Source organism: Mus caroli, unplaced genomic scaffold, assembly GCF_978045245.1.
Source record: "Mus caroli unplaced genomic scaffold, Mus_caroli_1 scaffold_8, whole genome shotgun sequence".
Taxonomy (NCBI): domain Eukaryota; kingdom Metazoa; phylum Chordata; class Mammalia; order Rodentia; family Muridae; genus Mus; species Mus caroli.
The window spans coordinates 81126357-81142573 of NW_028227263.1; the positions used below are offsets into that span (position 1 = coordinate 81126357).

At 45.3% G+C, this 16217-nt stretch overlaps 1 long non-coding RNA gene across 6 annotated transcripts; it reads right to left on the reverse strand.

Moving 5' to 3' along the window:
- Positions 1–220: 220 nt before the first annotated feature.
- Positions 221–15853, reverse strand: LOC110298681 (uncharacterized). 6 transcript variants are annotated; one of them, XR_015047869.1, is made up of 6 exons: positions 14532–14990; positions 12633–12971; positions 9235–9446; positions 4370–6423; positions 3718–3841; positions 221–808 (listed from the first exon to the last, which is right to left on the reverse strand). It is a non-coding gene; the product is annotated as an uncharacterized LOC110298681 (long non-coding RNA). The 6 variants fall into 6 exon arrangements; XR_002378398.2 differs by lacking the exon at positions 3718–3841 and adding an exon at positions 15783–15853 and having other exon boundaries at positions 228–808; positions 14532–14841; XR_015047870.1 differs by lacking the exon at positions 3718–3841 and adding an exon at positions 15728–15825 and having other exon boundaries at positions 228–808; positions 14532–14841.
- Positions 15854–16217: the final 364 nt, after the last annotated feature.

A 16217-nucleotide genomic window follows, 5' to 3' on the forward strand; every position in this document is an offset into this window, starting at 1 on the left:
AACTGATTTCCATTGCTCTGGTCCTTTTAGGTTCAACCAGTTTGCTGAAATGCTCACACAACTAAGAAATACAGCTTTTATTTTAAAGGATACAGATGGAGAGATTAAAGTCTGGGAGAAGGGTTGTTGAGCTCTCATGCCCTCTTTGAGCACCCCCTCAGGAACCCCCATAAGGTCTCCAGACATTGCCTTTTTTTTTTTTTTTAAAGATTTTTATTTATTTGTTATATGTAAGTACACTGTAGCTGTTTTCAGATACACCAGAAGGGGGCATCCGATCTCATTACAGATGGTTGTGAGCCACCATGTGGTTGCTGGGATTTGAGCTCAGGACCTTCGTAAGAGCAGTCAGTGCTCTTAACCACTGAGCCATCTCTCCAGCCTCCCTTTTTTGGGTTTTATGGAGGTTTCATTACAACGGTATGATGGAACTGTGAACAACAGTGAAAATGTGATTGAGTGAAGTCTGTGCTGACAGACAGCTGGGTGGATCCTTCAGTGTTCTTCTCTTAAGGATGCAAGGCAAGGTCTTGCATGAGGGTCTTATTGCTGCAAGGCAGATCAGAAACTTCTCTTCGATTTTCTTGCTGTGTGCAGGCCTGAACTTGGAACCTCATGTGAGCTAGGCAAGTACTTGATCCTGCTCACCGTTTTCTTCATTTTTATTGACATGTAGAAAGTATCCATCTGTTTTCTGTCACTTTATGAAGCCAATTTGCAAAGAGGAAAAGTGTATGTTGGTTCACAGTTTTGGAGATCTTGGTCCATGATCAGTTGGCATTGCGGCTCTGGGCTTATGGTGGCACATCTGATGGGAGTGAGCAATGGCACAAATTAAAAAGGAGGAGGCTAAGGTCTCACAGGCAGATCAAAGACATCACTCAGTGGACAAAGACTCCATATTAGGTATTACTTCTCTTATACAGTTTAACAATTATTATATTTTATTTTCTGAGATGATATGTTATTTCCCCCCTTTCTGTCTTCCAAGCCCTTCTATACACCTATCTTTTTAATGGATTATTTATATATAATATATATGTATTTAATGTAATATTATTATATAGCATGATATAAATATATAATACAGTATATAATATATTATAATGTAATGTAAAACAATTATATAATGTTATATAATATATGTTATATAATATAATATAATATAATATATAATATTATATAAGTATAATATTATAGATATTATAATCTATAGATAACAAAGAAATGCTGAGAGTGGGAAAAATAGTCTTCTCCAGAGAAGTGCACACCAACTGGTTATCTAACACCAAATGGTCAGCCCTGAAAACATACATGCAGGTAACATTATACAAACTGAACAGGCCTTACTTCCTAAAGCTCCCACTACTTCCTGGTAATACCAACATGAAGACCAAGACTTTTCACATAGGTCCCCCAAGGGACATTCCAGATCCAAGCTACAGGAGAGGTGTGGGAAACTCACCATCTTAAACCCGAGGTCAGTACTCCCCTCCTTTGACGGGGGCTTAAGCTTCCCTAGAATGCACACATAAACAGCTTTTCTCCTAGAGCCCATCTAAGTCACTGCCACGATCTCAGGTCAGAGACTCGAAGTCCTCTAGTTTACAGGTGCATTACGTCAGTCCCCTTGGATGAGTCTTGGCCAAATTTGCTGGAGCAAAATCTGTGACTTCAAATGATTACCAATACGGCAGCAGGGGCCCAAGGTGGAGCTGCATCCCAGAATTAGAGTTAGATCTGAAGAGGATGCCCCCTTGGGTGATTCTAGCCTAAATAATCCATCATCCCACCGCCAGGGCTGGAGACAGACTGCAAAGCACATATCCAAGGGGCCAGCTGCTGGGAGGTGTGCAGCGCATTCTCCAGCCCAGCAAGGCTGTTTTGTTGTTGCCATAGAATCCCCCAGGTAATGCTTCACACTTCAGGGAAATAGGCTCTGGAGGAAGCAGAGGATCTTGAAGAAAGCTCTGTAATTATAATTGAAAAGAAGGCAGCTACTATTTTGCCTGCAGAATACAGTGTTTCTCCTCCTGTGAGCTAGTAGCATACAGACCCCCGGGTCACCTCTTCTGCATTTGTATAACATCTTTGGCTACTGCTTCAACCTCTGGTTGAAAAGAGAGTCTCTCTTCCTCTGGGAATCTCCCAGTCTCCACCAACTCACAGTTGGGTCTCATAACCTCTAGCTGTGCTGAGTTTAAAGTTCCCATTTCACAGGGATGGATTTCAAGTGAAAAAAAAAAAAATCCAACAGGGAGGATATGAGACAACTCAACACTTCAGCCGGATCTGTCTTCAACTATTTACAGCTATGTTTTAAAAACATGTCATTTAAATATGAGTGGCGGCTTCCTGTAAAACTTTGGATGTAGCAAGCAACAAGAAATATGGCCCCGGGTGGTGAGAAAGGAGACAAATAGTTTCTGTACACAAAGCCCTACCATAATAAACAAGCAGAGGTGCTTCCTGACCCACCGTGCCAAGCAAACATTCGCATCCTAGCCTCTGCTGCATTCAAAATATTTTTACTAGACCAAGTGCAAAGTATTATTATCATTAATATTAAGTTTATCCTTCTTGGAACGTGCCCAGGCTAGGGTTCTACCCAAAGGCCCTGTAGCAGCCAAGGGTAAGGACGTTGATCTCGGCAGTTAGTTTGGTTTTAATTCCCTTCATATAAATTTTGCAAAGCTGGGGACACACATACAAATTATTGTGCTGATGAAACCTACGCCCAACAGCCCCAGGCCCCAGCAACCACCCCACAAAACCATCGAGACGGAAATTCCAGAGCAGTAAATTGGTGGCACGCAGAGCCAGGTTCCCAAAGGGGTGGGGGAAGAGAGGCAAGGACAGTTATGAAGACACGGGTGTCCACAGCTGCCAGGGAGCCCACCAGGCCACAGTGTAAGAGCCTCTGGAGGAAGCAAAGTGGATGAGAGAGAAACGTCTTTCTGTACTCTCTTTGTTCAGAAAAGCAAATGCTAATGTAGATATTCCCTTTGCTTAAAACCAAAACAACAACAAAACAAAACTGAAAGCAACAAGAACCATAAACCCAAAGCTACTAGTCATAATGCATGTGCCATGTAAGTTGACACATGTGTCACATGTAAGAGATGCTTGCTTGTATGCAGTTTTCTGAGGTTCCATAGAGCCACCTGTGCAAGTCACACCCAAGACCCAGAATGTTAGCATTCCCCAGGAAGTACCCCTGGGTCCCTCTGCAATCAATACCTGCACACCACATCTCTCCAGAGGTGACTACCACCATCTGGAACCCTTCCATATATTCCTTTGTAGGTAGGAACAAGAAATAACAGAATATATATATATATATATATATATATATATATATATATATACACACACACACACATATATATATATAATATTTGTGTGTGCATACACTGCCACAGCTTTTTTAAAATAATTTTTAAGATTTATTTATTTTATGTATATGAATATACTGTAGTTGTCTTCAGATACCCCAGAAGAGGGCATTGGATCCCATTACAGATGGTTGTGAGCCACCATGAGGTTGCTGGGAATTGAACTCAGGACCTCTGGAAGAGCAGTCGGTGCTCTTAACTGCTGAGCCATCTCTCCAGCCCATAACAGAGTATATTAAGGGTAGCTTTATTCTAATGGATTTGAAATTAGGCTGCAAGAACTATGTGTGACAAGAAGTGACTTACCCAGAGGCTGACTTACCCAAAGACTCTGCCAGCCTTCCCAGGGATGTGACAAAGAAAGAAAGGAGAGAAAGGTATGAAGTGTGAAAGGGGAGAAAGGTATGAAGTGTGAGAGAGGCATCTTCATGAGTGTCACCAAGGCCCTGAAAGACAGAAGGCCATGTTTGGAGGGATCCAGCAGGAGGAAGGGACACACAGCATTCACTGCAGTGACAACTGTAATGTATTGCTGGCATGCCAGCACCTTCGGACAGGAGAGTGTCTTGTCACACTCACCACTCACAGACCTGGGCCTGAAAGAGCTGATGGGTCCTAACTCCCCAGGTTGACTGTTGGGGATCTATGTCTCTCAAGCAGCTGTCCTGCCCTTGGGAAGTTCACAGTTACTTTGGGAAGAAAATTAAGTTACAGAGCCAACACCACAAAGCACAGAGACAGTGGAGATGCACTGATCACAGGGCCTTGCTCGCCTGTGTGTTACTGTCTTCAGTACCTCTAGAGCAGCGGTCCTCAGCCTTTGTAATTCTGCAACCCTTTAATACAATTCCTCAGGTTGTGGTGACCCCCAACCATAAAATTATTTTTCTGGCTACTTCAAAACTGTAATTTTGCTACCATTATGAATCATAATGTAAATATCTGATCCACTTACAAACACTTCACGGACATACCAGAAGTCCAGTTCAGCAGTGTTGAGACAGCAGCAGTGGTGGCATGACCTAGCAGGAACAGCCAGGCCTCGGCAGAATAGGTATGAGTCAGCAGGAGGGGTACGGACCAGCAGGGACACTAGGAACAACAGTTCTTGGCTGTGTGAAGATCAGGGAAGGCTACAGACCAAGAAGCGTTTAGCTATGCAAGCAAGCCAAGCTCCTCTCACAGTCCACTGAGTCCTATTTGTGCTCCTTCCAAACACCAAGTGTCCTCCACAGGTCTTGCCTCTGCACAAGAGTCTGACTCAGCTGACTTCACTCTGCCAATCAGCCCAAGTCCTCGGAAGCTGCAAGAAGCTGTAGCACACCACCGGAAGTTTTTTGGTGCGTTTCTCTGTATGGAGTCCCAATAAAAGGAGCTCAACTAAGCAATGTGAGGCGAACCGATACCTGTGTGTCATTAGTGAAGAGTCCCTCATCACGTGTCCTTTCACAAGCTTGCTTTAGAAGAGCATCCTTCACCTGTGTCTGCTTCAGTGAAACGTTCCTTCACGAGTCTGCCCTAGGCTTTCACCTGTGTCTGCTTCAGCCAAAGGTTTCCTCATGAGTCTGCTTTAGCAAAACAGTCTTTCTCTTAGCAGAACACCATCCAACACAACTAACTTTCCAAAGAACTCTTGAGTTTCCACTTCACTCGTGGAATAAGATTAGTTTATTTCCCAGGGGAAAATAAAATCTTGAAAGAAAATTATAATTATCTGTCTAAAATGCTTATCTTTGTTTTTAAATTAAATTGACTTTAATAGGTTAAAAGCAAAGATTATAAATATCACTGGGGTGAAAATAATGTTTTTGATTTTTAAAATTTTTATTTTATTTTTATATGATGAACATTATGTCTGCATATATCCCTGTACACCACATGCATTCCTGGTGTCTTTGGAGGCCAGAGAGAGCATGGAGTCCCCTAGAACTGAAGTTACAGATGGTGTGAGCCATCATAAGGATGCTGGGAATCGAACCGAGGTCCTCTGGAACAAACAGCAATTGCTCCTAACCACTGAGCCATCTCTCCTTCTCAGGCTCTGTAATTTGATATGGAGATGATGTAATAATGTTCAAGTCAAACACATATAATTACTTTTGAAGATCTTCTAGGCTTTGGGATATAGAAAGTAGTGTCCGTCCTGAAAGTAGCCTTGCTACATAGTCTGAGAATTGTTTTCCACATACAAAGAGCAACACACAAGGACAATTGCTCTACAAGAGGAGCTGTGCAGATGCACAGAAAACTGTGTACATGTAGATCCCAGAAAGATGTACAGAAGCTCTAGGCCTCGGTACTTGTGAGTGAAGTTGTATTTGGAAATACAGTCTTTTCAGGTGTACATTAGGCTAAGACAAAGGAAGCCACAGTGAATTGAGGCGGGCTGGAATCTAGTATGAGTGTTGCCTCCATAAAAAGGAAAAAAAAAAAAGCCGGGTGTGGTGGCACACGCCTTTAATCCCAGCACTCGGGAGGCAGAGGCAGGTGGATTTCTGAGTTCGAGGCCAGCCTGGTCTACAAAGTGAGTTCCAGGATAGCCAGGGCTATACAAAGAAACCCTGTCTCAAAAACAAACAAACAAAACCACAATAAAACAATAAAACAAAACAACAACAACAACAACAAAAACCCCGAAAGACAAATTCCTCCCTGGAGGTCTGGAGAGAACAACACCCTGACTTTGGATCTGACCTTAAATGACTCAGAGACAATGAGTTTCTGTCATTTTTCAGCCACCCGATTGCAGTACTTTATTATAGCTAATCTAGGATCCTGACATAGATAACCATCGCTTAACAACCCATGCCTTCCCAGAGATACGTTGTTCTCCTTTTAAGGTAGGTATCAGGAAGGAGATCAGGCCAGAGGATTTGGGTTTCTCTTCAGGCCCAGGTCCTCAGCAACTCTCAGGGAGAGGCAGTAGAGCGTAGCAGCAGAAATCCTGGATTCTGGGGTTTGCATTCAGAACTCTGGTTGGCTGATCTTTGGCAAATTACTTGACATCTCCATGCCTTAGCCCCCTGATCTGTAGGAAGGAGACAAAACTGAGTTTCTGGAAGAACAAGCAGGTTATCAATACAACGTGCTGTCCTGATATTAGGGTTTTGTTTTGTTTTGTTGTGTTTGTTTTTGTTTCTTGTCAACTTGACACAAGCTACAGTTATTCCAGCAGAGGAATCTCAATTAAGAAAAATGCCTCCATCCAGATTGTAGGACATTTTTTTAATGATTGATGTGGCCAGGCTCAGTCCACAGGAGTGTATTGAAGAGTTGTGGTGGGTGGGGTGTGGTGGTGGCAGCAGCGATGGCTGCAGCAGCAGCGGTGGTGGCAGCAGCGACCTAGAGGCCGCAGCAACATCCGGGAAGGTGGCCCTGAAAGCTAGCCATGCCAATCAGCATTCTTCCATGGCCTCTGCTTGAGTCCCTGCCTTGACTTCCTCCCTGAGCTCCTTGAACGATGGACTATGATGCAAAACTAAAAGCTGTAACAAACCTTTCCTTTCCAGGTTGCTTTTGGTCATGGTGTTTTGTTTTATCACATTATTAGAAAGCCCCACTAATATACATAGCTAGAACACCATCTGGCTCATATAGGCTCTAAGAGTGCAGGATGCCATGGCCTTGATGTCTCATTCCTCCTATTGGCTACAGCATAACTCAGTGGGTCATGTGCTGGCCTTTACTGAAACAGTGGTGGGCGGCCAGAGGGTCAGAAGGATCAGGTAAAGATTCAGAGTTGGAACGAGGTCATATGTTGAGGGTAGGTGGGAAAAGGCAATAGCAAATGTGTCCGGAATGAGGATCATGGTGCACAGTGTTCTGGAAACGCCAGGAGGTGAGCTGGGTTGGGCACGAGAGGAGAAAATAGGTGCCTAAAGTCTGGGAAAGTAGAGTTAGGAGAAAGCAGGGAAGTGAGCTGCTACTGTCCCAGAAGGGGTTAACTGAGACCATGTGCAATGCTGAGCAGCCCTAGTGGTGGCCAGGGTCATAGGGAGACTCTTGGTAAGGGATATGGGAGGAGCTACTGCCTACTAGGTATAGGGCAGTGGTCAGGGAAATGGGTAAGGGAGAGGAAACAGAGGCTTACTCAAGGTCTCCTGGCCAATAAGGTTGGGAGTGCCGGGAATGAGGAACTGCCCTGCTGGTGGGTGTGGTCAGATCTACAGATTGGCTACAGGGGTCCTGTTTGATCTCCTTTGTCAGCTTGGCTGAAGTGGAGACACACTTCTGGGTGCTTCCATGAGAGCGTTTTTTATTAGCATTGTGGAGGATTAGTTGAGGCAAAGGTCTGCTCTGAATGTGGGAGGAGCCTCCATGGGCTGGGGTAGGACAGGGATCACTGAGTGAAACAGAACTAGGAAGCGGTCTGAACAGCAGCTCATCTCTCTGCTACCTAACTATGGGATGTGACCATCTGTTTCCATGTTCCCTCTCCATGCCTTCCCCTGGCATGATGGACTGTATCACCTCAAACCATGACCCCAAACACAGCCTCCCCTTCTTATGTTGTTTCTGTAATGTGTTTGATAGCTACTAGAAGAAAAGCAATTAAAATGATGCCCCATGGCCCCTACCTATGTAGCCAACTGGTTATGGCCTGTATTCTCCTAGCGGTACCCTGACAACGGCCTGTATTCTCCTAGTGATACCCTGACAATAACCCTTCAGAGAGCAGCCATGAAGGCTGAGACCAGTCCACCAGCCTGACCAGGTCATTTGAAACTGGACCCAAGTTCACTTCCCTGCTCTCACTGAACAGGCAAGAGAAGGCAAAAGTACCCTTGACAGGAAAAATGTAAATGTGATTAAGTTGGCCCAAAACTACACAGTAGGTGAAGTCATGAATCCCGTGCTTGTGACTACTGTAAAACAGACCCAGGAAATGCCTAGCAATGGCTTACAGCTGAGAGAAATCTTAGCACATGTGAACAAATTCCAGAAGGCTTTGGCAAAGGACAAACATCTCACCAGGGCACAAAGCCCTGCATATGCCATGGGGTGCTGCCCTCTGGGCACAGTCCTGCCATTCTTAGTCTGCGTCTATTCTTAAAAATAATTTCTGATTGGGACATAGTTTGATTGGAAGAGGGCTTGCCTGGCATGTCCAAAGCCCAAGGTTTAGAGTTCTAGCACACACACACACACACACACACACAGCGATCATCACCATAACTTATTAACTAATTAATAATTAAACTAACAGACTCATACACTTATATCACACTTCTTCATCTGTTGCCTTTGAATACATCTATGGATTCTCTACTATTTAAACAGAGAATTTCACTCTTTTGCCTTTGCCCACTGGGGCCAGCCACTTCCTTCATTTCTGCCTCTGATGTACCTTCATCTTGGCTACATCATCAATAGAAGGATACTATTCTGTTTGCTGGTGTGTAAAAGATAGATGTCTCCTCAAAGGGCATAAGAATGGTCTATTCTTAAGCCGAGTATGAATGAGCACAGCCCAGGAACAAGGATTCAGGTTGTGTCAAATAGCATGTTCTAATGCGGGACCAGTTTTGTGAACGTTTATAATCACACAAGTAAGACGATTGTAAATCAAGGCTTAAAAACAAACATCGATAAGAACATCCAGTAGGAAGAGCAGCAAAGAGAGGACATTTCTGCAGCAGATGGCCGAGCCACTAGATGGCTTTCTTAGCATTGAGGGTGGCAGAAGCTAGTCTCCCGCCCACTTTCTAGAGTTTTGAAAAGTTTATCGGATACACGGATGTAAGGGCAGATACAGACTTGGGCAGGGAATAGCTATTAAAGGGATCGAAAATAATCTAAAATCACTTGGCTCTAGGTGAGCAGCATCTTAGCTTCTTACCATTACAAAGGTCCAGTTAATCAATAGCCTTGTAGACTCCTTAGCATGGGCATGGCGGCTCTCTGGGAACTTGAGTTTACAATGGCCTGCAGTTGAATTTCCTGTTCTTTCTAACGTTTGTTTCGGCGGTCGGAAGGAAGGAATGACATCGGCACATGTACAACTTCGTCAGTACTTGTTATGTCAGTCAGTAGGACTATTGGCTGCTTCTCCTGAGCCACAGAAAGTAGAATGTTCTTAAGGCCAAAATCCAATGGATTCTTTCTCTAATACACCTTCCTCTTGCTCAAAAGCAGGCAGTTGTGAACCCCACCATGTGGACCCTGGGACCTGACAGAGTTAGAGCTTCCAGAAAGTGGCAAGGGCTCTTGTTTCCTTTCTCTCTCTTTTTAAATGAATTAAATTACTTTACATCCCAGTAGCAGCCTCCTCTCCTTCCTCTCCTCCCAGTCCCTCTCTCCCCCCACCTTCTGTCTTCCTTTTCTCCTCAGAAAAGGGAAGCCTCCCATGGATATCTGCCTTGGGTATCAAGCTGCAGTAGGACTAGATGCATCTTCTCCTACTGAGGCTGGACAAGGCAGCTCAGTTATGGGAAAGGGGTCCAAAAGCAGGCACCAGAGTCAGAGACAGCCTCTGCTCCTGCTGTTAGGAGTCCCACACGAGAAGCTCAAGCTGCACATCTGTTACAGATTCATAGGGGGCCTAGCTTTGTCCCAAGCATGCTCTTTGGTTGGTGGTTCAGTCTCTATGAGCCTCTATGGGCCTAAGTTGGTTGATTCTGTAGGTTTTCTTGTGTGTCTTTGAACTCTCTGGCTCCTTCTATCATTCCTCTCTTATCTTCCAAAGGATTCCCCAAGCTCTGCCTAATGTTTGGCTGTGGGTCTCTGCAGTTGTTTCCATCAGTTGCTGGGTGAAGCCTCTCAGATGATGGTTATGCTAGGTTCCTGTCTGCAAGTCCAGGGGAATATCATTAATTGTGTCAGGGCCAGGTTCTCTCTCATGGTATAGCTTTCAAGCTGGGCCAGTCATTGCTTAACTATTCTCTCAATTTCTGTTCCATCTTTATCCCTGTACCTCTTGTAGGCAGAACAAGTACTCTTAACCTCAGTGCCATCATACAGGATCTCCTGTGGCCTAGACTGGCTCAGATTTACTATGTAGCTGGGGCTGGATTTGAACTCCCAACCTTCTTGACTCAGTCTCCCTAATGCTGGGATTGCAGGCATGTGCCACACCAGATGTGGTCATAAAATTTATAACTTTTTGTTTGTTTGTTTTTCCTCCCTTAAATGTTCTAATCACCTTTTTTTGTTTGTTTGTTCTGTTTGTTTGTCTGTTTGTTTGTTTTTGTTTTCTCACGATGAATAGCTACACCCAATTTCCCAAACTTTACTTTACAGTTGCTGAACTTGGAAACAACTCCAAACTCGCCTTCCCTTGCTCTTGTCCATTGACAGGGTTGGAGGGAGCCTGTGAACTTGATTTCCCAGCTTCCCCTGCCAGCAAGTGTCTACCAGCAAGTAGCTGCATTGGTATCAGGGGTAGCAATGGTAGGAGCTGTTCCTGTTCTAGGCTCTGTAGCCACTTCTGTAGGGGGTAGAATGCAGGTTCCCCGGTGTAGCTGATTGTGGCCACATGCTGTGGTTGGCCCTAATTTCTGTTTCATTCCCTCAGTTCCAGAGTGAGGTTGCAGCCTCCTGTGGCTCTCTGGCTTCTGGGTGTTAAGGACTGAATGAATGCCCCTCTCTCAACCCATTCATGAAAGCTCTCATCCCATGGTGACTGTATTTGGAGACAGGGCCTATAGGACTTATTTAAGGTTCAATGGTACTATATGTATATTAGTATATTAGGAGCCCTGATTTGGTAAGACTGGTGTCTAAAGAAGGAGAGACAGCAGAGCTGTCAGCGTGGAGCACACAGAGGATAATGGGAGAAGGTGCCTGTCTACAAGGCAGGAAGAGAGGCTCACCAAAGCCGACCCATGAGCCTTGATCCTGAACGTGTAGCCTGTAATACTATGAAAGTACCAAATGCTGCTGCTACTGCTGCTGCTGCACACAGCACAAGCCAAACAGACACTTGCTAACCTCAGCCCCTGATCCTTGCTCCCCTCTCTCTCTCCAGTGGTTTTCTTTCTCTTTGCACTCCAGTTCCGGAACATCACGGACTCTCTCCTCGGCTACGTGCAGGGCTTGTTTCTTTTATTTATCTTTTTCAATTTCTTTTCTAAGCTCTCTTAGTTCCAGTCTCTACTTACCTACCCATATGTTCTCGCATGCTGTCCATCTTTTTTCCATTACAGTTTCTCCTTAGAACATTAATTATAATTATCTTAAATTCCCAGCATAATTCCAGCATGTCTGCTGTATCCAAGCCTGCTTCTGTTGCTTGTTCTTTCTCTGAAAACTGTTCTTCACCTTTAGTGTGCATTTACATTTTTTAGTTTCTTTCTATTTTCATTCTAAACTCTAGGATGCATCCTGGCTTTGTTTTATTGACAATTTTGAGTTTGTTTGTTTGTTTGTTTGTTTGTTTTTCGAAACAGGGTTTCTCTGTGTAGCCCTGGCTGTCCTGGAACTCACTCTGTAGATCAGGCTGGCCTCAAACTCAGAAATCCACCTGCTTCTGCCTCCCGAGTGCTGGGATTAAAGGCATGTGCCATCACTGCCGGGCTGACAATTTTGAATTTTAAGATTATTTTATTGCAAAAATAGGCTTACTTTCTAACTATGTGTACGTGTCTGTGGCAGTGCGGCATGCACGTGAGTGCATGAGACCTACATAAGGAGGACAGAGGAGAGGGTTAGTTCCCCAGGAGCAGGGATTATAGGAGGTTGTGAGCTTCCTGATGTAGGTGCTGGGAATTGAACTTGCGCCCTTGGCAAGAGCAGTATATGCTCTTAACTGCTAAGCCACCCCTCCAGCTCTAATGACTTTAGGTTTTTGTTTTGTGTATGGGTGTTTTGCCTGCATGTATGTCTGTGCACCATGTGCCTTCCTGCTACTCAGAAAGTCCAGAAGAAGGCGTTAGCTCCCCTGGGACTGGAGTTACAGACAGCTATTAATTGTCCTGTGGAATTGGGAATTAAACCCGGGCATCTGAAGAGCAGCGAATGGTCTTAACCAATGAGAAATCTCTCTCCAGCTCCCCCTCACTCCATTTTTTTTCTTTTTCTTTTCTTTTCTTTTTTTTTTTTTTTTTTGAGAAAATATTTCACTATGTAGCTCTAGCTGACCTAAAACTCCCTATGTAGACCAAGCTGGCTTCAAACTCACAAAGATCCACCCGTCTCTGCCTCTCGAGGGTTGGGATTAAGGGTGTGTACCACCTGGCTCAGCTTAATTAAAATTTTGATTTAAATCATCGTGTTTAATTTCTAAGCTTCTATCTTTACCGTGTGATTCCTTTCTGACAGCAGTTATTTTATTTTTATTTTCTTTTCATTATAGGCCCCAGACCTTCATTTCTCTGAAGACACTGGTTAATATTTTGAGGGATTATCTTCTGCTTTCTGAAATATTTATTTTCCCTATGAGGTTGGCTGGTTCTCCTATTTCTTTCTCTTATTTCTGGTCTTCTTTATGCATCCAGTGGGTCTCCATCCTTCTTTTGTTTTTGAGAGTGGAGCACCAGGGTGACTGTGCTGGGTGCCTGGTGCATAGTGTGCCTGTTTGTAGAAGGTCTGCATCCCCACAAGGCAGCTCCCTGGATCAGATAGTGTCAAGGACTGGGCCTGTAGATTGTTAAACACAAACATCAGAAGGGGCTAAGCTTCTGCAGTAGTCCCAAGCATAACAGGCCAGAAATCAAAGGAGAGACAGTCCATCTGTGAGAAGGAGAATAGCAACCAATACAGGAACTAATCAGAAATGTAGATTCTCATCTTCACGCTAGCATCTAGAGCAGAGGTTCTCAACTTTCCGAATGCTATACCCTTTAATATAGTTCCTCATGTTGTTTTGACCCCCCCATCACAAAATTATTTTGTTGCTACTTCGCAGCTATAATCGTGCGACAGTTATGAACTGTAATGTAAATATCTGATGTGCAGGATATCTGATATATGACCCTCAGAAGGGTCACGACCCACTAGGTAAGAACCACTGGTCTAGATCCATCTGTATCAAAAAGCTCAGGTGAGGCCCATCTACCCCACGTTTCAACGCCCTCCAGAGCGCTATGGGTGATGCTGAGGTGGGCTTTGAGCACTACCCCATTATATAAAATCCACTCATATTGAAAGACTAGTTAGTTCTTGGAAAGCAGGTCCAGTGTCTCTTAGAGTGTCTGAGGGTGGGGTGGAGGCCACGGCTGGCTGTTACCATCCCGTGTTTGGGTAGCCGAGGGTAAATGACTGAGCAGAGCCCCAAACAGACTTCTACTTAGTCCTGCTCTTAAGTACTTCCCCTCTGCCCCACCAGCCGGTTTGCCTGTGGCCCCAGGTTCTGAGGGATAAGGCGCCATCCCTGAGCTACCCTCTGACATGCGCAGAGCTGCATCGCTCTGACATGCGCAGAGCTGCAGGCACTGACCCCCTCTTCAGCCCCTACCTGTCCATTTGACTTCTGGCTGGCAATCCCTCTTTCAAACGTTCCAACAACTAATGACTCTGTCTCTGGGCCACAGGGTGGCCTGGGGACTGACCCACCTTCTCCCTCAGCATTCCCTCCTGGTTAGTTTCAGCAGTAGCTAGCTCATTGGTTGAGGCAGTACTGTGCTGGCACGTTGTATCACTCACGAAGTCCAAGTTGTCGATCTTAACAATTCTGAAGTCGGAACTACTATTTCCTCCATGTAGAAAGGAGGAAAGTAAGAATGCAGAGAGGCCATGCATCTGGGGACTCACGACTTCCCATGAGACTCTAGTGCTGTATCAGGCTCCTCCAACAGGAAGTGTCCTGAGGGTCCACCCTGGTGCCCTACCAGGAATTATAGTATTGGAACCACCCCTTTATTTTGTTTTTTAAGTACTAAAAGGTCTTAAAAAATATTAAGGAGGATGGAATTCATTCGATGCTAAGATCTGCATGGTAGTCTTTGGGGTAAGTGGAAGTGACTTTAAATTAGTTTATTTAGGTGATCTCACTAGCTCTTCAGAAATGCAAGGTTGTCTTGGAGTCTCATAAATTAGAGCTAGACTTCTTTGGCCCAAGCAGGAAAAAGGTCACCCTCGTCCTTCTACACCCTGCTCCTTCCATGGAGTGGAAAGGAAAGGAGAGAAAGAACCAAGCTCTTCAGAAAAGGTTTCAGTGGCACAGCCATCCCATGCCTTACCTGGGAAGGAGGCACTAACCTGCCTGGGTGCGGATCCCTAATGATGCAAAATCTAAGGCCCGAGGAAGTTTCCACAGCTGTGCCCAGGTAGAAGCAGACTATCCCGAAGCCTGTGGTTACCACAAATACCGGGTGGAGACAGACCCCACTCAGCACAGCTCAGCTGCTCTTCCTGGCGCTCCAAGGTGAGCCCCTCTGCCGCATCCTCCTCGGGAGAGACTGCCAGGCTCAATAGCCACCTGCTTCCCAGGAGGTCACACATGAGCCTTGCAGGATACTCTGGGCCCCAGGATGTCCCAGGGTGTTTTGACTGGAGGTGAATGAGACAGCTGTTTACAGAGGGAGGGAGAAGACAGGGAAGGAGGAAGGGAGAGAGGAAGGGGTGGGCATTTTACACAATTTAATAACCAGAGGAACAACAGCAGTTACAGAAAATTTAGCCAAAATGTCATTCAGGGACGGGAAAGAGCAATTACTTAAATATTTAAAACAGACACCCCAGGAGTGGCCATGGGGGCTGTTCTTTGTTAATATTTAACCGGAGCCGGGCAGCCACGGAGAAAACAACTGTTTACAGGAGATATGAACTAACACCCACTATTTGCTGAAAGTTATGGGGAGACTGTAGCTCTTGAACAGCTGATGATGTTCCTGAATCCCAGCCGCTCCAGTAGGGCCCCCCCCCCACATCACCACCATGAGGCCACAGGGGTGGGGAGGCCACAGCTGTCCCCAGAGCCCTGTGAAAACTGTAAACAGGCAGGCAGGGGTCAGCTGTCTTGCTCCAGACTCACAGTTTTCAGGAAGCCCAGCCCTGCAGCTGGGCCTGGGAGGTGGTTGCTGGCAAGATCATCAGCCCTCACTCCTGCAGACCCTAGCCAGGCTATCCTGGCCTCATCCACCCTCCTGGGCAGACACCATGCATGAAGCCAGGTGCTTACAAGCAGAGGAACTGAATCCCAAACTGGCTTGCTATGTCCCTCAATTCACACCGGGGCCTCCTGGGATACCAGACTGGGTTGTCTATAATTAATAAGCTAGCCTGTTTGCAGGGTTGGTAGAGAGATAGGCCCTTTGTTCATTACAGCATCTACCTCCATGAGCTTGGCTTTTACCTACAACTGCCTCAAGTCTCATGGCTACCCTGCTGCTATGACAACCACTTCCCAACTTACTTGGGCACATTAGTTAAAACCCCACACAGATCCAACTTACTCCTCGGCTGCACTCTACCAGAAAGCCCAGTTCAAGCCCAAGGAAAAAACTTCACCTTGAGTTCTTAGGCTGTTTCCAAGGTGCCACAGTTGAGACCACGTGTGCCTTTCAGAAGCCTGTGCCCCGGTTGCATCATCTAATATGTTTGTTACAAAGTTGCCCAACCCTAGACCCACAACCCTGGCCTCCTCCCTGCATGCCACTGCCAACTGGTAAAAACCACAGATGGCCCTGACCTATTGAGCCCTTCCAATTGTTTGCACACCTGGTCAAGAGAAGAGAAAGATGGAGCAGGGAGGCCCGCTCTGGAAAAACTAGAGAAGAACTGGGGCCTGCACAATAATATCTGTTAAAATAAAATAAAATAAAATAAAATCTAGTTTATAAGAGCTAAAGTTTGGGTAGATATTTAGTACGTGATTTCACACACACACACACACACACACACACACACACTCATTCCTTCTTAGGACAGTTGGCACACGCTGTT